This window comes from Narcine bancroftii, chromosome 14, assembly GCF_036971445.1.
Source record: "Narcine bancroftii isolate sNarBan1 chromosome 14, sNarBan1.hap1, whole genome shotgun sequence".
NCBI lineage: Eukaryota > Metazoa > Chordata > Chondrichthyes > Torpediniformes > Narcinidae > Narcine > Narcine bancroftii.
Window position 1 is genome coordinate 14084075 of NC_091482.1, and position 12406 is coordinate 14096480.

The following is a 12406-nucleotide window of genomic DNA, read 5'->3' on the forward strand; positions in this document are numbered from 1 at the left end:
AAAAACTCAACACAGATTTCATGCTGATGAAAATTATTTTTGTAATCTGTACATTTTGGCATTTCAACAAATATTGTAGTAAACAAAAATAATTTGGATGATTTCATGAGAATGAAAGGTCAAAATAAAATTATTACATGCATACAGCTATTCCAAAACTTTGAAAAGAAATTTTGTCACATAAGGCTTATAAATTCCCAGTTTTTACTTTATCTTCTTATTGCACCTTGTCATCAAATTAATGGTGTCTTGAGATTTGCCAGTCCTTCCCACTAAGTTTGTTTACCTTGAACTCTTTTGAGTGTCTTTCTTAAATGCTAATTGTTGCTTTCAGTCACACTTCAGTTTAATAAAATTAGCTTTTAGCATAATTTATCATTTTTACTTCATTTTTATCTTTTTCCTTTTCTGTAAATATATCCACAAAAATGATCTCCAACTGATACTCCTTCTGCCTTCTCTGCTTCATTCTTAAAAACTAAATCCAGATTAGTATGCCTCAGGGCACACGGCTTGTGTTTGTAACTTGAGGAGTTATGAGAATCCTCTGAATGTAATTTAGGAATTCTGGGCTCTATGGAGACATTTAGACAGGCGCACAAACTGACAATGGTATGCTACATACAGGCAGATGGGATTAGCTTGTCAGCAATGTGGTTGACACAACATCATTGGCCAAGGGGACTGTTCCTGTGCCTATACTCACTATGTGATGTTCCATGTACCTTTTACACTGACTACATTCCAGTTAATGATAGGAGGAGTACAATTTCATCTTCATGAACAAACATTGTGATTTGAAAAGAACTTTGTAGATATGTATTTAATATTGAGTTTGAGGTCCCCAGTTTAAAAATAACAGGAATGAGAAAGAATATGAGATGGAATATTCTGGCTGATAATTCATTGTTATAGATTTTTGAATTATTTTAAAGTCGTGAATTAGGGAAATGGTCACTTAAGTCTGAGGAGAAATTTTGTTTCTCAGAGGGTGGTGTATTTTTAAAATCCTCTTTTCTAAGAGAAATGGGTAGTGAGAGTTTAAGTATATTCATAAACAGCCAACAAGTTCAAACATAAAACCCTCCGTGTTTATAGAGAATAAGAAATCCACACAATTTATATTTTTTAAATCAAATAGGTCTTTTATTCTTATTTTACCTTTCATTTGTAAAACAAATGTCTGCTGCATTTAATTAATACGCAAGATTAGGTTGGGAAATTGGTGCGGACTAGAAGGGCCGATATGGCCTGTTATATGGTTATATGGTTTAAGGCAATTGATCTTTGCCCTACAGTGTAATCAAGGTTTATGGGAATCACCAGGAAGATTATCTGTATGTCAAAGAATGACATCAGCCTAATCTCACAGATGGCAGAGCAGGTGTCATGAGTTGTATGGTTTGATCATACTTATATTTCTTAAGTTCCAGTGTAATTTTATATTTCTGCATATGAAAATACAAAAAGTGAAGATTTTTCATTTTTATTGGCTCCTTCATATGATCAGCCAATCCTAAAGAAGTTCATCTGAACAGTAGATCACATTTATAATCTAAGCAAACACAGCAGTCAATTGTACACACAAGCACCACACAAATGACAAAGAGATAAGTGACCAAATACATTTTGTCCAGAATATCAGAGATCTCTCTTACAATTTTTAAATAATGTCTTGGAACCTTCTTGCATTGATCTATGAGTCAGAATGTTGCATTGTACTGATGAATAGAACAAGCAGTCATTCTGCATTCACCCTATCACAAAGTTGAGTTAGATACAATAGCACAGATATTATGTGAATTAATTCATTCAGATCTCAATCTGGAAATTTAATTCACTTTTTAAAAATTCAGGAAAAATCTGGCATTTCTAAAAAAACAAATCATAAAGGTGATGAAAAGACAACTGGATCACTGATTTTTTTCCTCACCTGGCCTGATTTATGAGACTCTATTCACTTGTTACTCAAAACAGATGAGCAAGGGTTTCAATTTCAAGAAAGGTGATAGATGATAACTTTGCTAGCAAATTTCACCTCCTAAAAATTCTAAAACAAAATGTATTTTAAAGTAATTAAATCTCCTCTTAGCCTCTGGTGGAAGTGGTCCTAGATTCTCAAATCATTCCTCAAAATGATAATGTTTCATCTTTCATACTTGGGGTTCTCAAGAGTATACAGAATACTCCAATCATATCGCAGCATTTGTTTTCTAAATATTCATTGAGCCAATTTAAAATATTCTTCTTTAGCTCAACAATGGAGGAAAAGAGTATAAAAGTTGAACTGGTTTCTGACTGCTGAATAGCAGATGTGGGTTTAGGATGACAAAGTGAATTGATAAGTTTTGGCCACTGAAAATCCATATAATCCCTTTAAGGTGGACTACAATCTTGAATCAACAAATCCTGATTTATTATTAATGTGGTCTACATCCTGCATCAACTGTTTTATTAATATTAAATGATCTCTTCCTCTCCCACATTTCTAAAGTCCACAAAATTGAACAGCAACAAATCTAAAGAAGAACATAAATATTAAAATTTGGACATTTAATAATTTGAAGCAACAAGGAAAATTTCAAAATGTTTCTTTTTAGAAATGTTATGAAACTATTACATGACAAGCACTGTGAAATTATTTTATAAATTGTAATGAAAACATTGCTCATTTTCAGTTACGTGTCACTTGATGCACACAGGTATATATGACGTGCAGATTCATTCCCATTGTGACTCATTGCCCACAGTCACAATTGTGAAATAATTATCTTAGTCATTCAATTCAATCAAATAAGCTGAGGAGTGATTAGATTTGTGTTCATTCCCATGATTACTGCACAATGAGTTCATATCTTAGGCATTTTGTTTGAGTGAAAGCATTGAAAGAGGCAGAGATGTTTTGTAAAATATTAAAGGATGTCACCATGTGCCTTCAGTGCCTTGAGCTTGAACAGCTGGTCTTGCAACTGTGAATTCACATACAAAAGAGAATGTTTTCTTCATTTGCCTCCATTCACTGTTTCTAAACAAAGATATTAACAACGCTCATCATTGTGCGGTAATTGATTAGACTTACAGTGACTAATGAATTGATTTGAACATTAAATGAGCAAAATAATGGTATCTGAAATAAGCTCTCTGATTCCCCACTTTTCTTTGAACCACTTGTCATTTTGAAAATATACCTTTTGGAAGGGAGGGAGGAATCTCTCTGCGTTTTCATCTGATTTTTGTTGGCTTTGAGGTAGCTGCAAATTTCCATCCATTTTGCTAAACCCAGGTTGTGAAAGTAGGCGGAAAAGTTTTATATTCATTTTTAGTGTTCGTTCTTTTTCTGTCTGTGCGGTTCTTATTTTATGCTTGGAACTCTTCCCAATGACCATTCTAATAAATGGGCTGCATTTTAATTAATTACTTTTAAATACTATTGGAAACCATACACATTGTTCAAACCTCTATTATCTCTGAGGATTCCTAGTACTAGTAACTACCCTCCCTTCAGCAGATTGTGTTTAGAGCAGAAGCTTGCTGTGTTTTCCTTTTGCATAAACGGAGGATTAGCCTGGTGCTGGATCCATGAGCACATTATTTTCATTTTGGATTCTGTCAGTGTCAGTTCACAATATTTTTTAAAAAATGTTTTGTTTGGTGCTTTTAAATAATAAACATATTTTCTGATTGCAGTTGATTTTACTTTTCATTACTGTTTTTTAACTGACAGCTTTTATGTGTTCTGCAATATCAGGGCAATTTAGAAATACAATAGCAGAGTTACAAGCAACAAAGCTGGAAGCAAGGCTTTGCAGTTGGCTGGTTTTTTTTCTAGAAGCTTTTAAGGTTGGGCTTATTCTGGTCTATCCACATTATTCTACTATTCTGCCACTCAGGGATTTGATAATCAGCTCCAGACCCTCTGCATATTGTGCAAGAGAGGGATGTCACGTTGCAGGTGAACAAGATGTTGGTAAGACTGAACTTGGAATATTTTGTGCAGTTTGAGACACCCTATCGTAAAAAAAAGATGTGATTAAACAAGAGAGGGTGCAGAAAAGATTCACAAGAATATTGCCATGACTGCAGAGTCTTAGCTATAAGGAGAAACAGCATCTGCTGGGACTGTTTTTGCTGGAGTGAAGGAGCTTGAGGGGTGACCTTATGAGGTTTTTTAAAATCATGAGAAGCATTGAAAAGGTGGATGATCTTTTTTTTTTGCCATAGTATCAGTCTCAAACCTTTGCTCAGAAAGCTGAGAGGAGAAAATTTAAAGGGTTATGTTTTTCACACAGAGGGTGGTGGATCTATGCAACAAGCTGCAACAGAAAACAGTAATTACATCAATTAAAAACTATTTATAATGGTTCATGGATATTAAAGATTTTGAGGGATATGGATCCATATGCAACAAGCTGCTCCAGGAAGCAGTAATTACATTAGTGAAAAACTATTTGGATAGTTCATGGATAGGAAAGATTTGGATCGATATGGATCCAGGACATCACAGGCAAAACCCACCTCACCATCAAGAATGCTGCCGTCAGAGTGCAGCAGCCATCATCAATGGTCCACACTAACCCAACATGCTCTGTTCTCACTGCTACCACGAGGAAAGAGGTTTAAGAGCCTCAAGACTGGCACCACCAGGTTCAAGAACAGCTGCTACCCGTCCACCATCAGACACCTCAACAACACACTCAATCAGGGACTCATTTAAGGACTCTGACTTCTGAACTTTATAGATTTTTCCTCTCTCTGTATTGCACAGCCACTTTGTTTATATTTCTTTATGTTTACATGTGTATATTGAGCCAGTTTTTTTTTGTTGTTGTTGCCTGGCCGCCATTAAGTGGAAAGAGAATCTCAGGGTGGTATGTGATGTCATATATGGTCTCTGACTAAAAAATCTTAAATCTGGGATGAGCTCAGAATAGGACCTTTGTTAGCATGGGCAAAGGGGCCCGTTTCCAAGAATGCATTTCTCTTGTTTAGGATGTGCAAAATTAGGGGTTAGAATCTTCAAAATAAGGGTAGAATTGAGAGAAATTATTCAACCAGAAGACAAAGCTTTGAAATCCTCCTCCGAGAGGGGGCAGAGCTTTGAAATCCTCTTCCGAGAGAGGGCAGAGCTTTGAAATCCTCTTCCTAGAGAGGGCAAAGCTTTGAAATCCTCTTCCGAGAGAGGGCAAAGCTTTGAAATCCTCTTCCGAGAGAGGGTAGATCTTTGAAATCCTCTCCCGAGAGAGGGCAGAGCTTTGAAATCCTCTTCCGAGAGATGGCAGAGCTTTGAAATCCTCTTCCGAGAGAGGGCAGAGCTTTGAAATCCTCTTCCGAGAGAGGGCAGAGCTTTGAAATCCTCTTCCTAGAGGGGGCAAAGCTTTGAAATCCTCTTCCGAGAGAGGGCAGAGCTTTGAAATCCTCTTCTTAGAGAGGGCAGAGCTTTGAAATCCTCTTCCTAGAGAGGGCAGAGCTTTGAAATCCTCTTCCGAGAGATGGCAGAGCTTTGAAATCCTCTTCCAAGAGAGGGCAAAGCTTTGAAATCCTCTTCCGAGAGGGGGCAAAGCTTTGAAATCCTCTTCCGAGAGAGGGCAGAGCTTTGAAATCCTCTTCCGAGAGAGGGCAGAGCTTTGAAATCCTCTTCCGAGAGAGGGCAGAGCTTTGAAATCCTCTTCCGAGAGGCACAGGGATGCAAGGACAATGAATATAAGTAACCCTCAGATAAAACAGCAGCTGGGATCATATTGAATGGCAGGGCAGGTGTGAGAAGTTGCTTCTATTTTTTTCATATATGAAGTCCTGAGGAAACATCCCAATGAAAAACGATGAATTTATGCAATGAGCCAGATTCAGTAATCCACAGAATCACTTGCCAAGTATAACTGAAGTGGATTTCCAGATTTCATTGGAACAAGGCCATTTATTTTGAAACTGGTGGTCAGCTGTGTTTCCTTGGAAGAACTGGGACGTGCACCACTTCGAAGTGGGGGGGGGGGGGGGTTGTTACCCCACGTCCATCCCCCGACTGCATGGAAGGAGCGACCTCTCCAAGGAGCTCACGGACATATAAAGACGCGCAGAAGCAGACGAAGTTGTTAATCAAGTCGCCACACGTTCGTTTCCAAAATCTCTCTCTCCTACCACAAGAAATTCTGATTCCAAACATTCCTCTGGCCCCGACCAGCTGTCAGTCTCAGCGCGCGGGACCCGCTCGCCCGGCGGCGGTTGCCATTCCCCAACCGCCGGCGCGTCGCGCGAGCTGTCAGTGACCGCGCGCGGGACCCGCGGGCGCAGCGGCGGGCGCGAGCGCACGCAGCGTCATTCCCCCCCGCATATATCCCAACCGCCGAGGAGTCGCGCGAGCTGTCAGGAGCGGCAATGCGCGCCGCCTCCTCCTGCCGGTGAGCACATTCACGTTCATTTGCTTTTATTTTGAAAGCCAATGCCGAGATCGGCCCATTGTTGGGGAAGTTAACGCGCGGGGGGGGGGGGGGGGGGTGGTTTCAGGAAGCGAATGCCAGGCGTTTCCAGGAGGAGGAGGGGATAAAGAAAGGAGACGGGCTCCTCCGGGAGGGACCATTTAAACCCCCCCCCCCCCTCCTGTTGGAGCGATCGACGGGGCTCGACCGGCGTTTGGGTGCTGATGGTTTCGTTCCCCTCTCCTCGCACCATCCATCCCCCCTCCCCTCTCTCGTTGGTGGATTGGGAGTCGTAGGCCAAGCTCCGGGTCTCCAGCTCTGGCCTACCTTCCAAGCTGGCAGGGCGAATCTCCCAAGGTAAGGGGGTGGAATCAGGGTTAAAGAAACAGTCCAGCATCAGCCTCCTGCTCGAGCCACCTCGATGCAGTAGTTCTGGCAATGGGAGTTCTTCCCAGATCAATTATTGACGACGAAACACTTTAAAAGGAACGAATCTGGGGGGGGGGGGGGGGGATTAGAAAATTTAGATTTGGAAAAGCTGGTGACATGTTCCAATTCATTAAAAAAACTGCTTTATAATTTTGAAGGTTGTAGCCACTTATGGTTTCTTCCCCCCCCCCCCCAATTGAGACAGGCATTTGAGATTTTTAATGTTCCTGTACTATCAAAAAGGAAAGCATTATTAAGACGATGCAGCAGATTACCAGCTGTTTTATGGTCTTAAAATCATTTTTTGAGTATTTGGTAAAGTTTTGTTGGCACCTTGAAAAGAATAGTTCTTACTTTATTCAAATAATTTTGCTTAAAATGAGTAAGCTGGTCAAATTTCACGTTATCCTAATAAAGAGTTGGAAGTGGCATTTAGTCTTACTGAGAAAGGGCTTTGGAGAGGGCTCTGAGTCGGTCATTTCATTGTGTGGACAATTAGCATGTTTCAGGCTTGCGTTTTTGCACCCTTCGTCCTGCATGGAAAAAGTTGGACGAAGTGCAAATGTCAGGTTGCTTTATTGTCTTCCTTGGGGTGTGGGGGGTGGGGGGGGATTATAAATAAGATATTGGTAACTTAGGTGCTGCTTGCATTGCAGCAGTTTTTAATGGGTGGGGGTATATTATAAATAAAATATTGGTAACTTAGGTGCTGCTTGCATTGCAGCAGTTTTTAATGGGTGGGGGGTATATTATAAATAAGATATTGATAACTTAGGTGCTGCTTGCATTGTAGCAGTTTTTAATGAGCTATTGATATCAAAATTTTTTTGTATGTACATGGCATTTTAAGTTTAGTTGTACTTAATAATGTGAATGTTAGTGTTTTGGATGCATCTCAATTCTGAAGGGCTGATGCGATGCATGCTTACCTTCAGTCAGGGCATGGAATCCAGGAGCAGGGACATTGTGTTACAATTGTACAGGATGTTAGAGAGACTGCATTTGTAATACTGTGTTCAGTTTTGATCAGCTAGCTACAGGAAAGATACTGTTAAGATGAAAAGGGTGCTGAAAAGATTCATGAGAATGTCGCTGTGACTAGATGGCTTGAATTATAAAGAAAGATGGGATAGGCTGGGCCTTGGAGTGAAGGTCTACTCTTTGGGGTGGGGGAAGGAAGCCTTCCTGAACTTTATAAAAATCATGCGGCACATAGATAGGACAAATAATCATAGCTCTTTTCCTGGGGTAAATGAATAAAATAAATAGAGGGCATAGATTTTGGGTGAGATTTAAAAGGGATCTGAGGACACCTTTACACAGAGTGGAATGAACTACCAGGAGGAAGTGTGGAAGCAGAGACGGTTGTAATGTTTGAGATATTTAGACAGGTGTATGTAAAGCAGTGGTTTTCAAACTTTTTCTTTCCACTCACATACCACTTTGTAACCCCTATGCCATAGGTACTCTGTGATTTGTAAGGGATTATTTAAGGTGGTATGTGAGTGGAAAGAAAAAGTTTGAAAACCACTGGCTTAAAGGGATCTGGGATGAATATTGGCAAATGGGGCTAGCTTGTTTGATATGGACAAATGAGGTGAAAGGCCTGTTTCTATGCTGTAGAATGACTCTATGATGGTATAGCATATTGATACTTTGTAAATTGTGGTGAAATGGAAATTTATACGAGTTAGAATTCGGCAGTTGAGACAGCATCCATGGATGGAAATGGTCAGTTAATGTTTCATGTCTGGACCCTCTATCAAGACTCGAGGGAAGGGGCTGATATTAAGTATATTAAAGGGGTGGGGGGGGGAGGGAAGAAGTTGGAGTAGGGGTCCAGAGGTCAGAAGATGAGAAAGAGAGAGTGACAAGTAGTTGGAAAAACCATGAGTGTGGTGGTGGGGGGAAGAGAGGAGAGAAAATTTAGGGGTGAAAAATTTACAGGAGGAGGTTAAAAAATAGAAACAATGGAGTCAATGGGTAAAATCATAAAAATTAACGTTCATGCTATTAGGTTTAAAGCATCATTTTGATTGTCTTTATTGACATTAAATAAAGTTAGATTGGCAAATGTTACTTAAAGGATTAACTGTAGAAAGGCAATGGCAAGCATTTAAGGATCACCTGGATGAAGTACAGCATTTGTTCATCCCGGTTTGGAAAAAGAATAATTCAAGGAGGGAAATACGTCCTTGGATAACAAGAGAAATCAGGGAGAGTATCAAGTGTAAAGTGGAAGCGTATAGACTAGCCAGGAAAGACAGAATACCAGAGGATTGGGAGAAATTCAGAGTTCTACAGAGGAAGACAAAGGGATTAATCAGGAAAGGCAAAAGGGATTATGAGAGAAAGCTGGCAGGGAACATAAAAAAATGACTGCAAAAGTTTTTACAGATATGTAAAGAGAAAGAGACTAGTAAAGACAAATGTGGGTCCCTTGCAGTCAGAAACAGGTGAATTGGTAATGGGGAACAAGGACATAGCAGACCAATTAAATAACTACTTTAGTTCGGTCTTCACTAGGAAAAATATGAATAATCTTCAGGAAATAATAGGGGACCATGGGGCTAATGTGACAGAATTGACTGGGGAAAATAAGTGTAAGTTATGAGGTTGTGTTGGATAAATTGAAGGGATTAAAGGCAGATAAGTCCCCAGGGCCAGATGGTCTGCATCCCAGAGTGCTGAAGGAAGTAACCCATGAAATAGTGGATGCATTGTTGATAATTTTTCAAAACTCTTTAGATTCTGGAGTAGTTCCTGAGGACTGGAGGGTGGCTAATGTAACTCCACTTTTTAAAAAAGGAGGGGAAGAGAAATCAGGGAATTATAGACCGGTTAGCTTGACATCAGTAGTGGGGAAAATGTTAGAGTCAGTTATTAAAGATATGATTGCGGCACATCTGGGGGGGGGGGTTGTTACCCCACATCATTGGTCAGAGCAGCATGTTACCCCACATCATTGGTCAGAGCAGCATGATTTTATGAAGGGAAAATCATGTCTGACTAATTTTATTGAATTTTTTGAGGATGTAACTAGTCGAGTGGATAGGGGAGAACCAGTAGATGGGGTTTACCTGGATTTTCACAAGGCTTTTGATAAGGTCCCACACAGGAGATTACTATACAAACTTAAGGCACACAATATAGGGGATATAGTATTGAGGTGGATAGAGAATTAGTTGACAGATAGGAAGCAAAGAGAGGAATAAGCGGGTACTTTTCGGAATGGCCGTCAGTTACTAGTGGGGTACCACAAGGCTCAGTGCTCGGTCCCAAGTTATTTACGATATATATTAATGATTTAGATGAGGAAATAGAAAACAGCACTTCCAAGTTTGCAGACGACACGAAGCTGGGTGGGATTGTAAGCTGTGTAGAGGCTGTTAAGAGTGTGCAGGGTGACTTGGGCAGGTTGGGTGAGTGGGCAAATGCATGGCAGATGCAATATCATGTGGATAAGTGTGTGGTTATCCACTTTAGAGGAAAGAATGGGAGGGCTGAGTACTATCTTAATGGTATCCAATTAGGAAAAGGGGAGATGCAAAGAGAACTGAGTGTCGCTGTGCATCAGTCATTAAAAGTGGGCAGGCAGGTACAGCAAGCAGTAAAAAAGGCGAATGGTATGTTGGCGTTCATATCAAGAGGATTTGAGTTCAGGAGCAGAGAGGTTTTGATGCAGTTGTATAGGGCCTTGGTGAGACCTCACCTGGAGTATTGTGTTCAGTTTTGGTCTCCTTATCTGAGGAAAGACATCATTGCCATGGAGAGAGTGCAGAAAAGGTTGACCAGATTAATACCAGGGATAATTACATATGAAGAAAGGCTAGAACGACTGGGCTTGTACTCGCTGGAGGTTAGACGATTAAGAGGAGATTTAATAGAAACGTTCAAAATTCTTAAGGGATTTGACAGGCTAGATGCAGGAAGATTGTTCCCAATGTTGGGCAAGACTAGAACCAGGGGTCACAGTTTAAGGATAAAGGGGAAGTCCTTTAGGACTGAGATGAGGAAGAATTTTTTCACTCAGTGGGTGGTGAATTTATGGAATTCTCTGCCAAAGGAAGTGATTGAGGTCGGTTCCATAGCGATATTTAAGAGATAGTTAGATTTAGTACTTGTGACTAGGGGGAATCAGGGGGTATGGAGAGAGAGCTGGAACAGGGTAGGGTACTGAGTGGTTGATCAGCCATGATCAAAATGAATGGTGCTGTAGGCTTGAAGGGCCAAATGGCCTACTCTTACACCTATTTTCTATGTTTCTAACTATATTTTTAGGAGTCAATTCGATGAATCAATGCAGCACTGACTTGAACAATTGCTTAATTGAAATGAAGGCTTTGATCCGTTCGAGTCCTCAGCAAAACTGAATAATCTCACCATTTCTTCCTGGTTCTTGACTCCAATTACCTTTTTAATAAAGACTAATGCCCAGTATGCCCTCCTAATTGTATATGTGCCTGATGTTAGCTTCTGTATCACATGAAGACCCCTCTGTTAATCAGCTTTTTACTTGTTCCTCTCTTGAAAATGTGTTTTGTTTTTCTTTCTTTTTAAGTTAATAACCTCACTAATTTCTGCAATAAATTTCATTTGCTCTCTTCCAGCACATACAATCAGCATGCTCAAAAATCCTCTTCCTGCCCCACTTTCCCAGTTGTATGATTGGGAAAACTTGGATATGTCATTTTGTCTCAATTCTTAATATGAAATGTGAGTAGCTGAGGAGCTAGCAGTGATTCCACTAAACAAATATTCAACTAAAAACAAATAGAGAATTTGAAAAAGAAAGTCAGTTTATTGTCCTGTAACCAATCTTTTATCCATCTTTATTGCCAGTCCCCCTTCCCACTCACAACCCACGAGCATTTTATGATAAATGATCAAGTTCTTTTTGAAAAATTAATGTGTACTAGCTCCACTGGCTCCCATATTCGATCTTGCTGAGTGCATTCTCAAAGTCTTTTTTCCTCTTTTGGAAAACCTTGTTGACTCTACCATTTCAAATGTATGATTTTTAAGGTGTTCTGATACTTTTTAATAGTGGATTTCAAACATTTAGTGCAAGGAAAATACATCTATAGTTTTCTATGTTTGCTCCTCCTTGTAGTCATGTTGTATTTGCTGTCTTTCATCTGTTTAATTTGTTCCAAAATTCAGGACATTTTAGAAGGACATCATCAATGCATTCACAACTTCTGCAGTTCGCACTTTTAGAATCCTTGGATCTGAGAAAATTCTTGGGTTTTAATCTCTTTCATTTCTCTGTAATTATTATTAATTGGTGTCATTAGACAACTGGCTGCCATATATTTCTGCTGCATTTGTGTTTTAAGCAATGAAGTATTTGTTTAATATTTAAACCATTATTTCCTCTTGTTTTCTCCATGGGATCCAAGTCTATTTTGCTATTCTTTAAAGATCTTTTTGTATTTCTTGGTAACCATATCTTTAGTGATGTTTCTGTATCAATGTCCTGGTCATTCATTCTGCTTTCTATTTCTGTACCAATCATCAGACCTGCAACTCTTTACGGAATTGTAAGCACACTATTCTATCAG

At 39.7% G+C, this 12406-nt stretch overlaps 2 protein-coding genes across 23 annotated transcripts in view; one reads left to right on the forward strand and one right to left on the reverse strand.

The window, feature by feature from the left end:
- Window positions 1–12406, reverse strand: part of LOC138749555 (beta-crystallin A1-like) — a 137927-nt gene that overhangs the window by 76405 nt on the left and 49116 nt on the right. For 6 of the 9 annotated variants that reach the window (XM_069911085.1, XM_069911079.1, XM_069911083.1 and 3 more), the window contains exon 1: window positions 6136–6266. The exons of 1 other annotated variant lie outside the window; for it this stretch is intronic. The gene's annotated coding sequence lies outside the window, so the exon portion shown is untranslated. Of the gene's footprint in view, window positions 1–2926; window positions 3026–6135; window positions 6267–12406 lie in introns of those variants that run through there. 2 more of the 9 variants (XM_069911077.1, XM_069911076.1) reach the window with 2 other exon arrangements.
- myo18ab (myosin XVIIIA b) overlaps window positions 6309–12406 on the forward strand; it is a 219893-nt gene continuing 213795 nt past the window's right edge. For 12 of the 14 annotated variants that reach the window (XM_069911055.1, XM_069911042.1, XM_069911044.1 and 9 more), the window contains exon 1: window positions 6486–6770. The gene's annotated coding sequence lies outside the window, so the exon portion shown is untranslated. Of the gene's footprint in view, window positions 6396–6485; window positions 6771–12406 lie in introns of those variants that run through there. The other 2 variants (XM_069911043.1, XM_069911059.1) reach the window with 2 other exon arrangements.